Source organism: Coregonus lavaretus (genome assembly GCF_964263955.1).
Source record: "Coregonus lavaretus genome assembly, chromosome: 4".
NCBI lineage: Eukaryota > Metazoa > Chordata > Actinopteri > Salmoniformes > Salmonidae > Coregonus > Coregonus lavaretus.
The window spans coordinates 12121289-12138609 of record NC_139991.1 but is presented as its reverse complement, the minus strand read 5'-3'; positions in this window follow the sequence as shown (position 1 = coordinate 12138609).

The window sequence follows — 17321 nt, the reverse complement described above, 5'->3', positions numbered from 1 at the left end:
GCTACATAGACTTGCGCGTGGACAAAGAGGGGTAGCAGGTGATGCTAGTGCTAGAGTGAAAGCGCAGTATGAATGAAACCGAGGAGCGGCCGTAGTAAAAACACAAGTGATTTGATCGCGATGACGGAGGATGGTAAGATGTTAAACAGATAAGAGTAGCCTGTTTGTTTGCCGCTTAGGGTCGAGAGAGGAATAAAATAGTTTGATATGCGAGACAAACAAAAAGACATATAGGCCTAGATAGATAGATAGATAGATAGATAGATAGATAGATAGATAGATAGATAGATAGATAGATAGATAGATAGATAGATAGATAGATAGATAGATAGATAGATAGATAGATAGATAGATAGATAGATAGATAGATAGATAGATAGATAGATAGATAGATAGATAGATAGATAGATGATAGATAGATAGATAGATAGATATGAAGCGAGTCAGCGAGAAGGAGGCAGCCTGAGTTGAGACTAATATTTTATTTAGGACATGCACCATTATTCTGCTTAGTGCCGGGTAGAATGATTCATGAATTGCGCATTCCAAAGTTCCATTTCGATTGGGAGACAGGATCCCGTAGCCTAGATTGTTTTGCAGTAAATGTTTAAAGAAAATATTTGAGTGATTCTAAAGGTTTTGTTTACGAGTTGTATTAAGCTTCCCTTTATGTATAGCCTTGGTAAATCGTTCTGAACAAGAGCGTTTGCTAAATGACTACAGCATAAACCTAAACGAGTGCTTTGCTTGTCTAATTTAAGGCTCCATCATGCACTCATAGTAATTAGAAATGTTGTAATCTGTATAAAAATATACGTCCTTCAAACGAAACTTTGATGTGGTGAAATAGCACCCTGCATACATCCATAAACGCTGACTGTTATCAATCAAATCAAATCAAAATAGTAATTCAAATGTTAAAATAATTAGCTGGATATAATTTCACGCAAACCAATGCACAATACCATGACGGTGCATTTGATAGGATCCAAGTTCAATTTGAAACCACAAAACAATATAGGCGATAATGACAAGGATGGCGGATGAATAACAATGAATCACAATGGAGGGAACTCTTACCTTTTTAAGGGCTGACAACCACTATCAGTGGTTAGATCTCCAAGACCAAGACTTGCATTTCCCAAAGTTAACGCTGTATACCAAGACTGGAGCTTGAAAAGAACGCACGCCCTATACAGCGGCTCTAAGATTTCAACTTTCACATGCTCTAAGTGGCGAGACAAATCTCAAAGCGCAAGCCCTTCATTGACACGCGCTTTTCTCCTGTTTTCCGTTTTAGACCACAGGGCTCCCTCAGCATACGCTTACCAAAAGTTGAAAAAAATTCCCCAGCTTTGGTAAGGCAACAGCAAAAGAGAGTTGATGTCCACTTGGTGTTTTAGTCCATGCAACGACTCCGGTGCCTCTGTCCAACGTGCTGAAAGCATAACACAGCGAGGGTAACTAAGGGGGCAAAAAAACCTCTATAGTTTTGTTAAGTGCCATTTGATACTGCTTTACTCTGCTGCTTCCCAACGCCTTGTCACGTGAACGTTTTTCTTCCCAAGCCCGTCCTGTTAATATTTGATCACATGTTGGCCGGACCTTAAGAAAGCAGCACCTATACCAAAAGCCTCTAGTCACCACAAAGGCTCAAATACCATCTCCAAATAACTGTACACCTAACAATGCTGAACCTACTGCGTTATTGTCGCACTCTTCAAGTCATATAGGGCAGGACGACAGGTACACACATGTTGCGTTTCATTGGCACCACACTTGAAAAAAAGATATTCAATACATACCATTAAACCCTGGTTGGCAATATACACAACCTTAAAGCCCTCAAAGACAATACAGCACACTTGCACATCGCGCGCACAGATGATACAATATATCCCAATACATAATTTACCTGCGTTTCTTGAGCTTAGAAATGTCTTCCAATCTTTTTACGCAAGCTTTGCCAGTATCATCCTTCTTAACATACATATGGGTCTCTGTTGAGAGTTTCTTAAGTAGCCCACATAGTCCACCCATCATCCAGCTATATAGCTAGCCTATATTAATTCCCGGATTAAATCGCAAGCATTGCTATTTCTTGGATACCATTCCTGTTTCGATTGTGTTTCCATGTTACTTACCATTTTCCTCTACGCTGTCCTGGAGATAGAAGTGTCTTAATATCCACTCACTCCAACAGATGCTGGTAGGTAATGTGTCTTGTTTGAAGTCATCATATGAGAACTTCTGCCGTGCTCAGTAGATCGCCCACCACTTCGGTGACTTATCAATCTAATAACCCTTTGCAATCTCCGCGTGCTTAAACTCTGTAACACCTTGGTGGCTCTACAGTCAGGACAAACAACAACCAGCCGCGATTTTCACAAAAGCCTGTATAGATAGAAAGACAGATATACGCAATACCCTCTCCCGGACAACGCCATTAGAGGTCTTACGTGATTGAAATAAGCGAAGGCAGTCAAGTTTATGAGGGACCCCAACTGACCACTCAATGAATACAATCTCAATTATTTCAATTAGGCTATGTTTGCACAATAATGTTGAGCCCCCCTAACAGTTGTACAATATAAGACATATGTACGAAGTAGCCTAGTCTATATATTTTGCTCCCTATCTATTGTTATCACTCAGGCAATATTACGCAAAGCCGGGACAACTTTTAACATTTTGATTTGTTTCAATCAGAGGTGGGATGATACCCGATAAGACAACACATTCTCAATCTTTTAGCGTCCCTCTCGATAGTGAGATGATGTTCTTTGAGAACTTGTTGCTGCTAAAAATAAAACTGTCTTTGAGGACGAAACAGAGCCAGACTCATATACTTACATTTGCAATTTACTGTTATGTGCTTCGTTTTCAAATGCCTAGAAAAATCAGAAGTGAATCCACGTCTTCAAGTAGCCTAGGCTATGCCCTAAACTTCTAGATATGTTTAGGTATTTTGTTGTAGCCTACACCTCAATGGTTTAAATCCTAAATATTTCAGTTTACAATCATTAATTCCAAGTTCAAACGCGATATCTGTTTTCAGTACAATTCCATCAGTTGCACGGCGAACACTCAGCCATCTAATTGTTATGCAGTGACGAAGCGCTATGCTTGGGGTATTCGTCACACCTGTGACACTTGTATGTGCGCTACAAATGTACTGGTAAGTAACAGGAGATATTTGCCCGTCTCTGAACCAGGATTCGAACTATCGAACAGAATGGTATTAATAATTCGTTATGGAAGTCAAGAAGGCTGTGCAAGACTATGAAGTCCCTGAAATCAACTCGACTCACTTGTGCACAATCAGATAGACTATTATTTTTACAGAATATGTATTTTTTACATAGCTCATGTAGTTTCCATACCTGTTCTACAGTAAGGCAATTCCCTAAGACTGTTTTTGTTTGGCAAAAATATCAAAAATAAATCAGTCTTCCTCCATGGCAATGGGTACTACATTTTCCTTAGTTTAATTCTCACTTATTTTAGACGCGGATCAGCTCCGTGTTAAATGAAGGCAAACTGTGGATGAACCACACATTATTAGATCACAAAGTTTGATTAGCAGTAGCCCTCCCACAAGCACAAAGCATAGCTCTCTAGAAGGTGGTACATTAGAATGTACTTCATCAGTCACCTCTCCGTCTTCTACCGTTATCCTACTCTCAGTCCTCCGTAGTTCTCCTCATAACATGGCAACTTGACTTACATCTACTTGTTATGTTGTTAACGCTTCTTCTGCTCCCACAGCTTTCACACACTCTGCCACTGACTCATGCTCGCCCTTTTTCCACTATCCATGCCCTCCCCCGCACTCTGCACCACAATATCTTATGGCTCACTCCGAGGTCACCAATCGATCACTTGATTCCTGGACTGCATGTTAGTTGGCATGGCATTCTCCCCTATGCCATATGCCCTACTCTACAATATCAGTCACCTCTTTCTACAAAACATGCACATGACTTTAGGTGTTGTAGAGGAACTGGTTTGTTAGGATTATTCTGTTCTTATCTTTCCAAGCTGTGATTGGACAGATCCAAGACTGATCAACACCAAGACCATTCCAGGAACTGATTCTTACAACAGGGCCATGTACCGAGAACTTCACGTTTAAAGCAAAACAGGTCAATGAACAGCAGGGACCGTACATATTAGCAATCTTAAAACAAAAGTCCCAAAGAAATTAAAACCATTCAGGCAATGTTCCATTACAGCACATTCACTATGCACACAAAAAGGAACTCAGTTTCAGTCAGCACAAAAACTCAGTATGAGAAAAAAACATTGGAACAAACATATGAGAACTTGTTACTCCGAGTCAACACATTGATATGATACATTTTCAGTTCCTGAATCCTCAACTTACAGAAACTAGACCTACTCCTGTGATAACTACTCACAGGTCCCACCATTATGCATTCTTGACGGGGTCAGGGATGGACTGGGACCTGAAATCGGCCCAGGGATTTCTAACACACTGGCCCATTATTAGCCAAATATTGATAATTCTGTGAAAAAAAACCTATTTAGACCTGCCCACTGCTAAAGACGGACCAGCCAATACGGCATTTGCCCAAACTGACCTATGGCCAGTCTGTTTCTGCAGGGGGTGAGCAACTCTTCACCTGCAGCATCATCAACTAACTACCTGTAGGTTCTCTATCCAGGATTGTCTCGTATCATGCAATAGTCACTAAGGCTTGTGAGGTCAAGTTTTTTTTCCATTTTATAGCAACAGTACATAGTTTTGAGTTGCAGTATCATTTTTACCCTGATTTGATAATCAAAATCAAATCAATAGATCCACAGTTTGGTAGAATTTGGTAGAATTCAATCACTTAAAAAAAAATAATGTTTTGTGGGTTTGTAAGATAATTTCCTCAATAGGTTCCTCATGCATTATTACTTATGCATGTAGTGCAGTCCTTAGAGATGTGTGATTACATTGGGTTTCTCTCAGTAGGCTCCAACAGGTGAAATAGTGTTAGTATTGCAGTGCTAGCTTGGAAAATGCTAGGCCAAAATACAATCCTTAGCTTGTTTACCTGTAGCTATTTATTTAGAATGTGTGTTTCTTTATAGTTTAACATGTGTTTTAGGTCATCCGGCTTTCTTGTTTACGTCTGTTAATTACATTTGGGCATAGCCTGGTCTCTGAAATCATTACTAAATGTAAAGTGCCCGCCTATTTTTTTTTTGTCCATCAGCATTTTCCTTCGTTGCCTGTAATGACAACTATTATGGGTGGATGGGTCCTAAGGGGACTGTTTATCATTACTCTGTCTCAATCTTTGTTCCATAAATATTGATAATGAGCGCCTCACGTCACGAGTTACTAGTACCTGTGCTAAAAATAGCGTACACACTGATGGCGGGGTATCGCTAACCCTCAGATCCCAAGCCATCTCTTCAACTTCTCTCCCCATGTCTCTGTCTACAGGATGTTAGTCTCTACAGATGAGAGCAGACTGAGCACATGGATTGCACAATTACTAGAAGGACAGTGAAACAGTCTCACTCCCTTTTCATTTACCATTAAGAATCAAATATGCAGAAAGAGTAAGTATTTTCCTGTCAAAAAAGAAGGACAGAGAGAAAAGAGAGAATTGTTCTAAATGATGCTTTTGTAACACAGACACCCCTCTCATATTTCGACTGCCCTTTAGGAAGAGAACACTAGCAAAACATTTATCTTCTCATCTCGGTGTGCTGAACTCTTTGTAGTTCTCTGTAATGCTGCACTGCAACATCAGAATCAATATAGGTTTATCAGATTACATGTCCCCTTCTCAGTCTACTTGCTAGTGTCATACCCGAGTCATATTCTGTTGGCCCAACTTGTGACATAAAGTTACTGGCCTTCGTGGCCATAACCCTGAGGTAGAGTAACCACAGTGATATGGGAGAAGAAGAAAAAAATCTATCTAGATGAGGAAAAGGAACGGTCGGCATAGTCATTACAGACTGTCAGTCATTTCCTTCATAACAGCTTATGTTTTTACTTTTCTTAACTCTCTTACTTGTTGTTGTCACATCCCACAGGGCACAGATGGCACAGACGTCAGTTCAACGTTTATTTTTTATTTACATTTGGTTGAGTTGTCAACTAACATGAATTCAATGTGAAATCAACAAAAAATGTCACCATGACGTTGGATTTAGGTAAAACGTTTGGTGAAAAAAATACGAAATTCCTTATGATGACTTTTTGCAAATCCAATCAGTTTTCCACATTGATTCAACGTCATCACATTTTTGTTGTTGTTGTTGTTGTTGAAATGACGTGCAAACAACGTTGATTCAACCAGTTTTTGCCGAGTGGGGTGATGTGTTTGTTTATGACTCTGCTAGGGCCTGTTGCATGCTGACAGCTCTGGGCTTGTCATAAATCATACTCTGTCAGGTTTGCCTGAGCTCACCACTAAATAGCAACATTTCAGAACCAACCATGTACATTTAAAAAGAAAGTAAATATGCATGTTGCTATTACTTTGGGGCTTTTGCAAGTCTATAGAGCTGCTTGCCTCTCCCTGAGCTGAACGTAAGAATGAACACACCCATTTCACTAGGGTCAGAATTGCTCCTCTTAATTACATTTGACATTTTAGTCATTTAGCAGACGCTCTTATCCAGAACGACTTACAGTTAGTGAGTACATACATTTTCATACTGGCCCCCGTGGGAAACGAACCCACAACCCTGGCGTTGCAACGGCCATGCTCTACCAACTGAGCTACAGTGACAGTATTGCTCAGTCCAAAAGCAGTAGTTCATTGGCCCATGTATGTGTACAGAGAGGTAGGTGTACATTTGAATAAGCACATTTGCATACTATTCTTTGCCAGGCCAAAGGCATTGCAGGCTTCCGAGGAGTGCTGACCTGATCATTTGCATTTATGACTACCCTGACAACCCCCGCAGTCCATTACACTAATATAAAAAAATATCAATCTGAAATGCAATTGGTTGACCCTCAACTCTTACAATATAATGATATTAGTCCAGTAGTCAGAGACACTGTCTTTACATCGAGTAATACTCATGGAAGTTTCTGCTGGGGACCAAGTTCAAAGCTAACTACTCCCATTACCAATAAGTGAGAGAGAAACACTGGTCATACCATCCCCCTTTCAGCACCCAACTTTCACACCGCAAAAAGCGATCTGTTACGCCATCTTAAGCCCTCACTCTATTCACTGGAATGGGACTTATATGTATACTTTTGTCTATGCTATGGGAAAAGCAGTTTAGAGGTCATGATCGGTTGGGCTCTATTCATGATATTGTTCACAGAAGGCAGCTAAGATCGGAGAAGCACTTTTATTCAAGCATACAGTCAGAACAAAGCTGTCAGTCAACACACAAAGTCAACACACAATTACAGTGTTGGGGCCTTGTGTAAAGCTCAAACTTCTCTGGCGCCATGCAGATACTTAGCATTTTTATATTGCCAACTTATACCTAAGAAAATGACCAGACCCATGCAGCCACTGTGTTTAAATCCATTGGACTTACAAACTAATATTTTTTTACCTGTCAACATGTTTTCTTTGTTTCACCGGCGTGAACAATTTGCTATTGAATATAATTGAGGCAGAATATTTGTCTCAAAACTCAAAATCCTTTCAAATCCAGCAGGTGCAAAGATGAATGCCACTGTAGGATTTCTAATGAAGCAGGGCTAATGTGTTTCTGATGTGATGCTTCTGTAGCATTACTCAACGATTCCTAACATGTCCCTCACTTCAACCGACTATCCACCCCCAACAATAAAGTCATACAAAATTCCTCATTACACTTGAGAAACAGACGGTAGGCACAAGGGTTCAAAGTTAAGGTCTTAAAGTGAATAAAGGCTCTCCAGTGAATGGTGAGGAATTGTTAAGGATGATATGAAGGAGTGGTATTTCTCCTGCATTTGTCCACAAGGGATATCCCAGCCAAAGTTTCTCTATACATCAAAGGACCGCGGCAAATAAAAGCACACTTGTCAGGGGCGAACAAACTGCTTCCTTTGTGCATTCTACCAGCCAAATTCAGGGACACAAAGCCTTTGGATGTAATACACTGCAAAGAAGACTTACCATTCAGATGACATGCTTTGCTCTGGCAGTTCGCTGTGTGCTTTTGTCTGCCCTGACCAGGACAGATATATAATATCACTGCATCAGAATCCTTTCAGTCCCTTTTATTACCTGTTAAAGACTCCAATTACACGACTTTCTTTAAAAATAACAAAGTAAACTTGATGCAGCCAGATAAGACAGGGACTGTTAACACTTGCACCCCTCAGGCCTGAGGCCTAAAATGAGTGTCAGGTTCTTACTGATTTTAGCAGAGGTACTCTCAGATCTGATCGGATTGGACAAATACACATTGTTGTGGCAGCTGGCAGGGAAGCCAAGTCCTCTTTTTTTTTGTCCCATTCTGAAAACCTATGTTAGATGCATGCCTACCCACAGTAAACTGACCTGCAACGCCACACCAATTAACTAATTCAGTATCATAACAATATGATTTGACTTTAGAGGTTTTACAGATAAACTCGCTATTTTATCTATTGCATACACAGCATATTTCCAGCATGTACTTCTTGATCGAATTAGTATTATTATGCTATAGCACACCATAATTAACCGTCATATAACATACAGGTAATTTGACATTATTTACAATTTTAAAGAATGACATACTGTAGAATTGTAACATGTAATATGCTGTGTAGATCATGTGTTTTACAATATGTGGTCATACCATTGTATCCACCTCAGCATGAGCTATGTCACCCAAAGTATGACACAAGCTTATGAATGATTTACAAAGCTGCTATGTCATGTTTGTGAAATGACTCATTATTTATGCAGGCTTTATGATTTGCACTTCTATAAACATGACTGATATGTTTGTTGTACACTAGAACATGAGAGGAGTTTCTAAGGGATTTTACTTGGGAGGGCATTTTGGACAATAACCATGGTCCCATGGTTGCTGTTCACAGCAAAGCTTTACCCCATTCTTCTTTCTCAGGGGCGCCTGGGCTTGGAATGAAAGGATTTTTAATGTGCTTTAAAAAAGTATTTAAGCGAATGATATGAGTCATCATTAAGGTCATTTGCCTATCGCTGTAAATGAGTGTGGGTGTCTCACTAACTTGCAGATATAAGCTGGATATTGTTTTTATTATTTGAGAGCTATATTTGTCCAAAGAAGAAGGGAATATTTTCACCCCCTCCTCCTTCTCCAGTAAGACCTTGCAACTGCAGTTAAATGTCAACCATTACAAATGGCTGCTACTCCTGATGAAGACATGAGCTACCCAGATGTCTACGTAACCAAAGTAACTGACATCTTCTCCCTTCACAATTCTAAGTATTTTACAATTCTAAGTACACATAAAAAGCCTTGCAATGCAAGGACAAAAAGTAATGGACAAAATATTATTCTCTTGTTGTTCTGTCAAACATAAGGACCTTTCCACACCAATAATACTAGTGAAGCCATGATTTAATTAGGCAGCCATGGCAACACAATAGGTAACGCTACCTTCATCACCCAACATCGATGAGACTTAAAGTGATAGTTCACTCAAATTTCAAATTGCATGAAGCATTTTCTTACCCTATAAGTAGTCTTTAGGAGGGATGAGACCATAAGTTTCCATAACGAAAGTCCAAGATGGCTAACACTAGCTTCATTACTAAAATCGTACAGATAGGCTACCTCAATCCAACTTCTATAACAACTAAATATCACTCCTTAGACCTGTGTCTCTACTAAAGTGAATATTAGGAACAGTTGCTATTTTCTATGTGTGAGGGGTCTCAATAAATAGGGAAGTATAAAAGGAAGTTTAACACTAAGGGCATAATTGGAGCATAGAGGAACATGCTGTGTATTTCATGGAGTGATTGATAGGACTGGAAGCGTTGTTCTCAGATCAGCTTTCTCTACTCCAATCATGACCTTAACACCAAGAGTTAATACACAGTGTTGGCACTGCGCCATTTCTTTGAGAGGCACCTTTGGCCTATGCTGGCCAACATGAAGGTTAACCTGTTTTGATAGACTATGTTCATGTACAACAGCAGTTCATCTTTCCAAATGTGCATGCATTATGAATAAATGTTGATGAAATATAAATACATATTGCCCTGTTACTATACAATTTACTTATATCAGCCTATTTTGTTCCTTTTGGATATCTGATTTTTTGGTAACACTTTACATTAAGTTACGCTTATACCTCTGTAGTAAAGCAGTAATTAATAGTAACAACATTGTATTACCATGTTGTTACATGTTAATTTAGTAAATACGTTGTAATTGGATAGAGAAGGTCAGGTGTTTTTGTTATTACACTATTTAAATAAGGAAAGGTTGAAGGTTGAGAATGAGAAACAGGGCTCTGAACAGTAACCAGTTCGTAATCCCTGCGTCAAACTCCCCTTGAGGTAGAAACCATACACTATACTGTGTTTGTGGCACATCTGCCATCATTACAGCTTCAGATTCTGTTTTCCTTTCACAAAGAGCCTCTTTACCAGGTAAATGTGTTTAGTTTCCAATAAATATGGCCGAATATAGACATCAGCTGCATAGCTTTCAGTCTATTTTGTCTAGCATGTATTTTTGAAGATCCCTTATTCAAAACCTAATCGCTTATCAATCTGAAACTCATTCTCAGATGGCACGATTTAGATGGTGAACAACACTGTGGCTTACCAAACTCGGGGTAAAGTTGTAGTGCTTATATGCAAGGCTACCTGCACAATACAACACATTCCCCTGAGGGTGAGTCATCCACATGCTCTATACATTTTGGGTGTGTTTTGGCTGACTTCCTGAGTAGAGGTAGTGGAGCTGAGCACACTGCTGAGCCATCACAGCTATATAGTGATTTTATGTCACTTTATTTCACAACAGTAGACGTTACCTGGTAAGGAGAATATTTGTAACCACCCCACCTATGCACACCCCACTATCGCCATCACACAGTGCTCAACAGTACGTTGATGAAGGAATTCAATTATTCAATAGTTGTTTATTAAAGTGAGGTAACATACCGATTTTCAAAAGTGTATGCTCTCATTATGATTAAACATTGGCTTGGTTAAACACATCATGATGATGATGTGGCAACAACTTGCTTTTTGAAAAGTTATATATCTTGAAAACTTGATTGCCGACCTGCAACACATTTTGGGACTCTATCAACAGTGGACTAATGAAAAAAATATATTGTTTTGAGCGGATTAGTCCTTTAAGCAATGGTCCAGGACCAGGATATATGGGCAAAACACTGAATATATGCATTAGGAATATCCTTCTTATAACCATTCTAACAAACCAACCAACCAATCAGCCAATATATTCCATTTGAATGCTGGTGCAGCCAATCTCCTAGCTAGACACCCTGCTCAGATCTCTCTGCAAATTAGCCACCAATAAATCAAGGCAGGTTCATGGTACCTGATGATACCAAATAGGAGTTCCAAATCAAAATCTAAATGAATTAAATCTAATTAAATGAATCCATTGTAATGAAATCATGCACCATAATATAAATATGTAAAGTAGAAACTGACAACAACTAACAAGCTAATGTACAACTGTCTAAAATAATGGAAACACTTCACTTGAGTAAATGAGGGATAGTATATTGAAAGCAGGTGCTTCAACACAGGTGTGGTTCCTGAGAATTAAGCAATTAACATCCCATCGTGCTTAGGATCATGTATAAAAATGATGGGCAGGCCATTATATTGGCTACCACGGCTATGCCCCAATAGGATGACAATCCCTCCATCCACAGGGCACGAGTGGTCACTGTGTCACGGTTTCGGCCGAGGCTGCCTCTCTTCCTTGCTCGGGCAGGCTTCGGCGTTCGTCGTCTCCGGAATACTAGCTGCCACCGTTGCATGTTTCTATGTTCGTTTGCTTTTGTCTGATTGTTGTTACACCTGTTATCGTTTAGTGTAATTAGTGTCCCATAAGTTCTCGTTGTGTTTGTCAATTGTTGTGTGTGATTGTTTTCTCTGTCGTGCGTTGCTGGACGTAATTATTGTATTGCTCGGTTGAGCTGTTCTCCACTGTGTTGGAGCGTTTTGGCGCACCTGTGTAGTGCGCCCGTTTTGTTTCTCGCCTGCGTGCGGAGTTTCGCCTTCGGGCTAGTTGGTGCGTTTCCCTTGTGATTTTCACTAAAGTCTTTGGACTGTGCTTCTGCGTCCTGCGCCTGATTCCACCACCACACCCACCTACAGCCACACCGACAGAATCACACACCTGCTCGAATGGAATCAGCAGGAGCCGCATCCGCACAGGAGACGCTGGAGGACAGGGTCCTCCAGCAGAATGACCAGATCCTGCGGATGGGGGCCGCCCTGCAGGAGGTGATCACCACCATCCGAGGCTGGGAGACCCGAGGGACACCTCCACCGCCATCTTCCCTGCCCTCACCATCGGCAAGTCAGCCCATTCCCGCTCCGGAACCCAGAGGAGTTCGACTCTCGCTCCCGAGGGCCTACGATGGGACCGCTGCCGGGTGTCAGGGATTCCTTCTCCAGGTGGAGCTTTACCTGGCCACCGTGCACCCGGCGCCCTCGGGACACGAGAGCGTGTCCGCCCTGATCTCCTGCCTTTCCGGCAAGGCGTTGGAATGGGCCAACGCGGAGTGGAGGAGAATAGACGCTAACACCATTACGTACGACGAGTTCTCCCGCCGCTTCAGGGCGGTGTTTGACCATCCCCCGGAGGGGAAAGCGGCGGGGGAGCGTCTGTTCTGCCTTCGGCAGGGGAAGAGGAGTGCTCAGGAGTTCGCCTTAGAATTCCGTACTCTAGCGGCGGATGCAGGGTGGAATGAGCGGGCCCTCATCGATCACTACCGATGTAGTCTACGTGAGGACGTCCGTAGGGAGCTGGCCTGTAGGGACACCAGTCTCTCGTTCGACCAGTTGGTCGACATGTCCATCAGGCTGGATACCCTGCTAGCTACCCGCGGACGTCCCGAGGGGGGTCCGTCCATTTCATCCTCCAGCGCCCCCGAGCCGTGACCCATGGAGCTCGGGGGCGCTGGCGCTAGAGAGAGGAGGGGTCGGCTTACGAGGGGGTCCATCTCCTGCACCAACTGTGGTCGGGGAGGACACACCGTGGCTAGGTGCTGGGGATGGCCTCCTAGGGGAGAAGACGACAGGTCCCGCACTGGGGAGTCCTTCCAGGTGAGTAGGCGCCCCACTCACCCAGAGCTCTCTGTTGCACACTTCTGTATACCTGTGCGTTTTCCACAGGTAGCACCTCATTCCCAGCATAAGGCGCTGGTAGATTCAGGCGCGGCTGGGAATTTTGTTGATAAGAAATTTTGTTTAGCCTTAGGGATTCCCCTTCTCCCTGTTGACGTCCCCTTCCCCGTTCATGCCCTAGATAGCCGTCCGTTGGGTGCGGGCTTGATCAGGGAGGTCACGGCGCCACTTAGGATGTGTGCGCAGGGGGGTCATCAGGAGATGATCCAGCTATTTCTGATTGACTCGCCTGCGTATCCGGTGGTGCTGGGCATGCCCTGGTTGAGTACCCATAACCCATCTATTTCGTGGCAGGAGAGGGCTCTGATGGAGTGGTCTGCCCAGTGTGTGGGTCGATGTTTAGGCGTTTCCGTAGGGGCTACCTCGGTGGAGAGTCCAAACCAGGTGCCCGCATTGCACGTTCCCCCTGAGTATGGGGATTTGGCTATTGTGTTCAGTAAGTCGAGGGCGACGCAGTTGCCTCCCCATAGGCAGGGAGATTGTGCGATAGACCTCCAGGCAGGAGCTGCGCTCCCACGGAGCCATGTGTATCCTCTGTCTCAGGAGGAGAAGAGAGCTATGGAGACTTACATAGACGAATCTCTGAGACAAGGATACATACGGCCCTCCACTTCCCCTGCGTCCTCGAGTTTCTTTTTTGTGAAGAAAAAGGATGGTGGGTTACGCCCGTGCATTGATTACCGTGGTCTCAATCAGATCACGGTGAAGTACAGTTATCCACTCCCGCTGATTGCGACCATGACGGAGTCATTGCACGGGGCGCGTTTCTTCACTAAATTAGATCTCAGGAGCGCGTACAACTTGGTGCGCATTAGGGAGGGCGATGAATGGAAGACAGCCTTTAGTACCACCTCGGGCCATTACGAGTATCTTGTCATGCCATACGGGTTGATGAACGCTCCTTCAGTTTTCCAATCATTCGTGGATGAGATCTTCAGGGACATGCAGGGGCAGGGGGTGGTCGTGTACATAGATGACATTCTCGTGTACTCGCCTACCCGAGTCGAGCATGTGGCCCTGGTGCGCCGAGTGTTGCGGAGGCTGTTGGAGCACGACCTGTATGTCAAGGCAGAGAAGTGTCTGTTTTTCCAGGAGTCAGTCTCCTTTTTGGGGTATCAGTTGTCTGCGTCAGGGGTGAAGATGGAGGTAGACCGGGTGTCAGCCGTGCGTAATTGGCAAACGCCAACCACTGTGAAGGAGGTGCAGCAGTTTTTGGGGTTTGCGAATTACTACCGGAGGTTTATTCGGGGTTTTGGACAGGTGGCAGCTCCCATAACGTCTCTTTTGAAGGGGGGTCCGGTGCGTCTGCAGTGGTCAGCTGAGGCGGACAGGGCGTTTGGGAGGCTGAAGGACCTGTTTACCTCGGCCCCGGTGCTGGCGCATCCGGATCCCTCTTTACCATTTCAGGTAGAGGTGGACGCGTCAGAGGCCGGTATAGGGGCCGTGCTTTCGCAACGGTCCGGCGCGCCACCTAAACTCCGCCCCTGTGCTTTCTATTCCAAGAAGCTCAGTCCGGCGGAGCGAAATTATGACGTAGGGGACAGGGAGCTGTTAGCCGTGGTACAGGCCCTAAAGGTGTGGAGGCACTGGCTTGAGGGGGCTCAACACCCTTTCCTCATTTTGACGGACCACCGTAACCTGGAGTACATCCGGGCAGCGAGGAGGCTGAACCCTCGCCAGGCGAGGTGGAATATGTTTTTGACCCGGTTCACATTTAAGATCACGTACATCCCTGGGTCACAGAACGGTAAGGCAGATGCACTGTCTCGGCGGTATGACACGGAGGAGAGGTCCGTGGAGCCCACGCCCATACTGCCGGAGTCGTGTCTGGTGGCACCGGTAGTGTGGGAGGTCGATGCTGAGCTCGAGCGGGCGTTACGCACCGACCCTAGTCCACCTCAATGCCCGGAGGGTCGGAAGTACGTTCCGCTCGAGGTTCGGGATCGATTGATCTATTGGGCTCACACGTCACCCTCCTCTGGACACCCTGGTATCGGCCGGACAGTGCACTGTCTTAGTGCCAAGTACTGGTGGCCCACGTTGGCGAGGGATGTGAGGGTTTATGTTTCATCCTGCTCGGTGTGCGCCCAGTGTAAGGCGCCTAGACATCTGCCTAGGGGTAAGTTACTACCCCTGCCCGTTCCACAACGACCATGGTCTCACCTCTCGGTGGATTTCCTCACTGACCTTCCTCCTTCACAGGGGAATACCACTATACTGGTCGTTGTGGACCGGTTTTCTAAGGCCTGTCGTTTGCTCCCTATGCCGGGCCTTCCTACTGCCCTGCAAACGGCCGAAGCACTATTCACCCATGTGTTCCGGCACTACGGGGTACCCGAGGATATCGTGTCTGATCGAGGTCCCCAATTTACCTCCAGAGTCTGGAGAGCGTTTATGGAGCGGTTGGGGGTCTCGGTGAGCCTCACCTCGGGTTACCACCCGGAGAGTAATGGGCAGGTGGAACGTGTGAACCAGGATGTGGGTAGGTTTCTCAGAACATACTGCCAGGACCGGCCGGAGGAGTGGGCAAGGTACGTTCCCTGGGCCGAAATGGCCCAGAATTCCCTACGCCATTCCTCCACTAACCTAACCCCTTTTCAATGTGTGTTAGGTTACCAGCCGGTTCTGGCACCTTGGCAGCAGAGCCAGATCGAGGCTCCTGCGGTGGATGAGTGGGTGCGGCGCTCGGAGGAGACATGGAACGCTGCACACGTCCACCTGCAGCGGGCCCTCCGTCGTCATAAGGCGAGCGCCGATCTCCACCGCAGTGAGGGACCGGTGTACGCGCCTGGTGATCGAGTCTGGCTCTCTACCAGAAACCTACCCCTCCGCCTGCCCTGCCGGAAACTGGGTCGGCGGTTTGTAGGGCCATTTAAAGTCCTGAGAAGATTGAACGAGGTGTGTTACAAATTACAACTGCCTGTTGAGTATAAAAGTATTAACCCCTCGTTCCATGTGTCTCTTCTCAGGCCGGTGGTAGCTGGCCCACTCCAAGAAAGTGAGATCTTGGAGACTCCTCCGCCCCCATTGGACATCGAGGGGGCACCGGCGTACTCCGTGCGGTCCATCTTGGATTCGAGACGTCGGATGGGGGGTCTCCAATATCTAGTGGAGTGGGAGGGGTACGGCCCGGAGGAACGGTGCTGGGTGCCGAGGAGAGACATTTTAGACCCGTCTCTCCTGACGGAATTCCATCGTGGGCACCCGACGCACCCTGCTCCGCGTCCTCCTGGTCGTCCCCGAGGCCGGAGTCGGCGCACGTCTGGAGCCGCGCGTCAAGGGGGGGGGGATACTGTCACGGTTTCGGCCGAGGCTGCCTCTCTTCCTTGCTCGGGCAGGCTTCGGCGTTCGTCGTCTCCGGAATACTAGCTGCCACCGTTGCATGTTTCTATGTTCGTTTGCTTTTGTCTGATTGTTGTTACACCTGTTATCGTTTAGTGTAATTAGTGTCCCATAAGTTCTCGTTGTGTTTGTCAATTGTTGTGTGTGATTGTTTTCTCTGTCGTGCGTTGCTGGACGTAATTATTGTATTGCTCGGTTGAGCTGTTCTCCACTGTGTTGGAGCGTTTTGGCGCACCTGTGTAGTGCGCCCGTTTTGTTTCTCGCCTGCGTGCGGAGTTTCGCCTTCGGGCTAGTTGGTGCGTTTCCCTTGTGATTTTCACTAAAGTCTTTGGACTGTGCTTCTGCGTCCTGCGCCTGATTCCACCACCACACCCACCTACAGCCACACCGACACACTGAATGATTTGATGAGCATGAAAATGATAAATGGCATATTATTATTATTATTATTATTATTATTATTATTATTATTATTATTATTATAAAATTATGTAAACCATATGCCATGTCCATCTCAGTCACCAGATCTAAACCTAATTGAACACTTATGGGAGATTCTGGAGCGGCACCTGAGACAGCATTTTCCACCACAATCAACAAAACACAAAATTATGGAATTTCTTGTGGAAGAATGTTGTTGCATCCCTCCAATAGAGTTCCAGA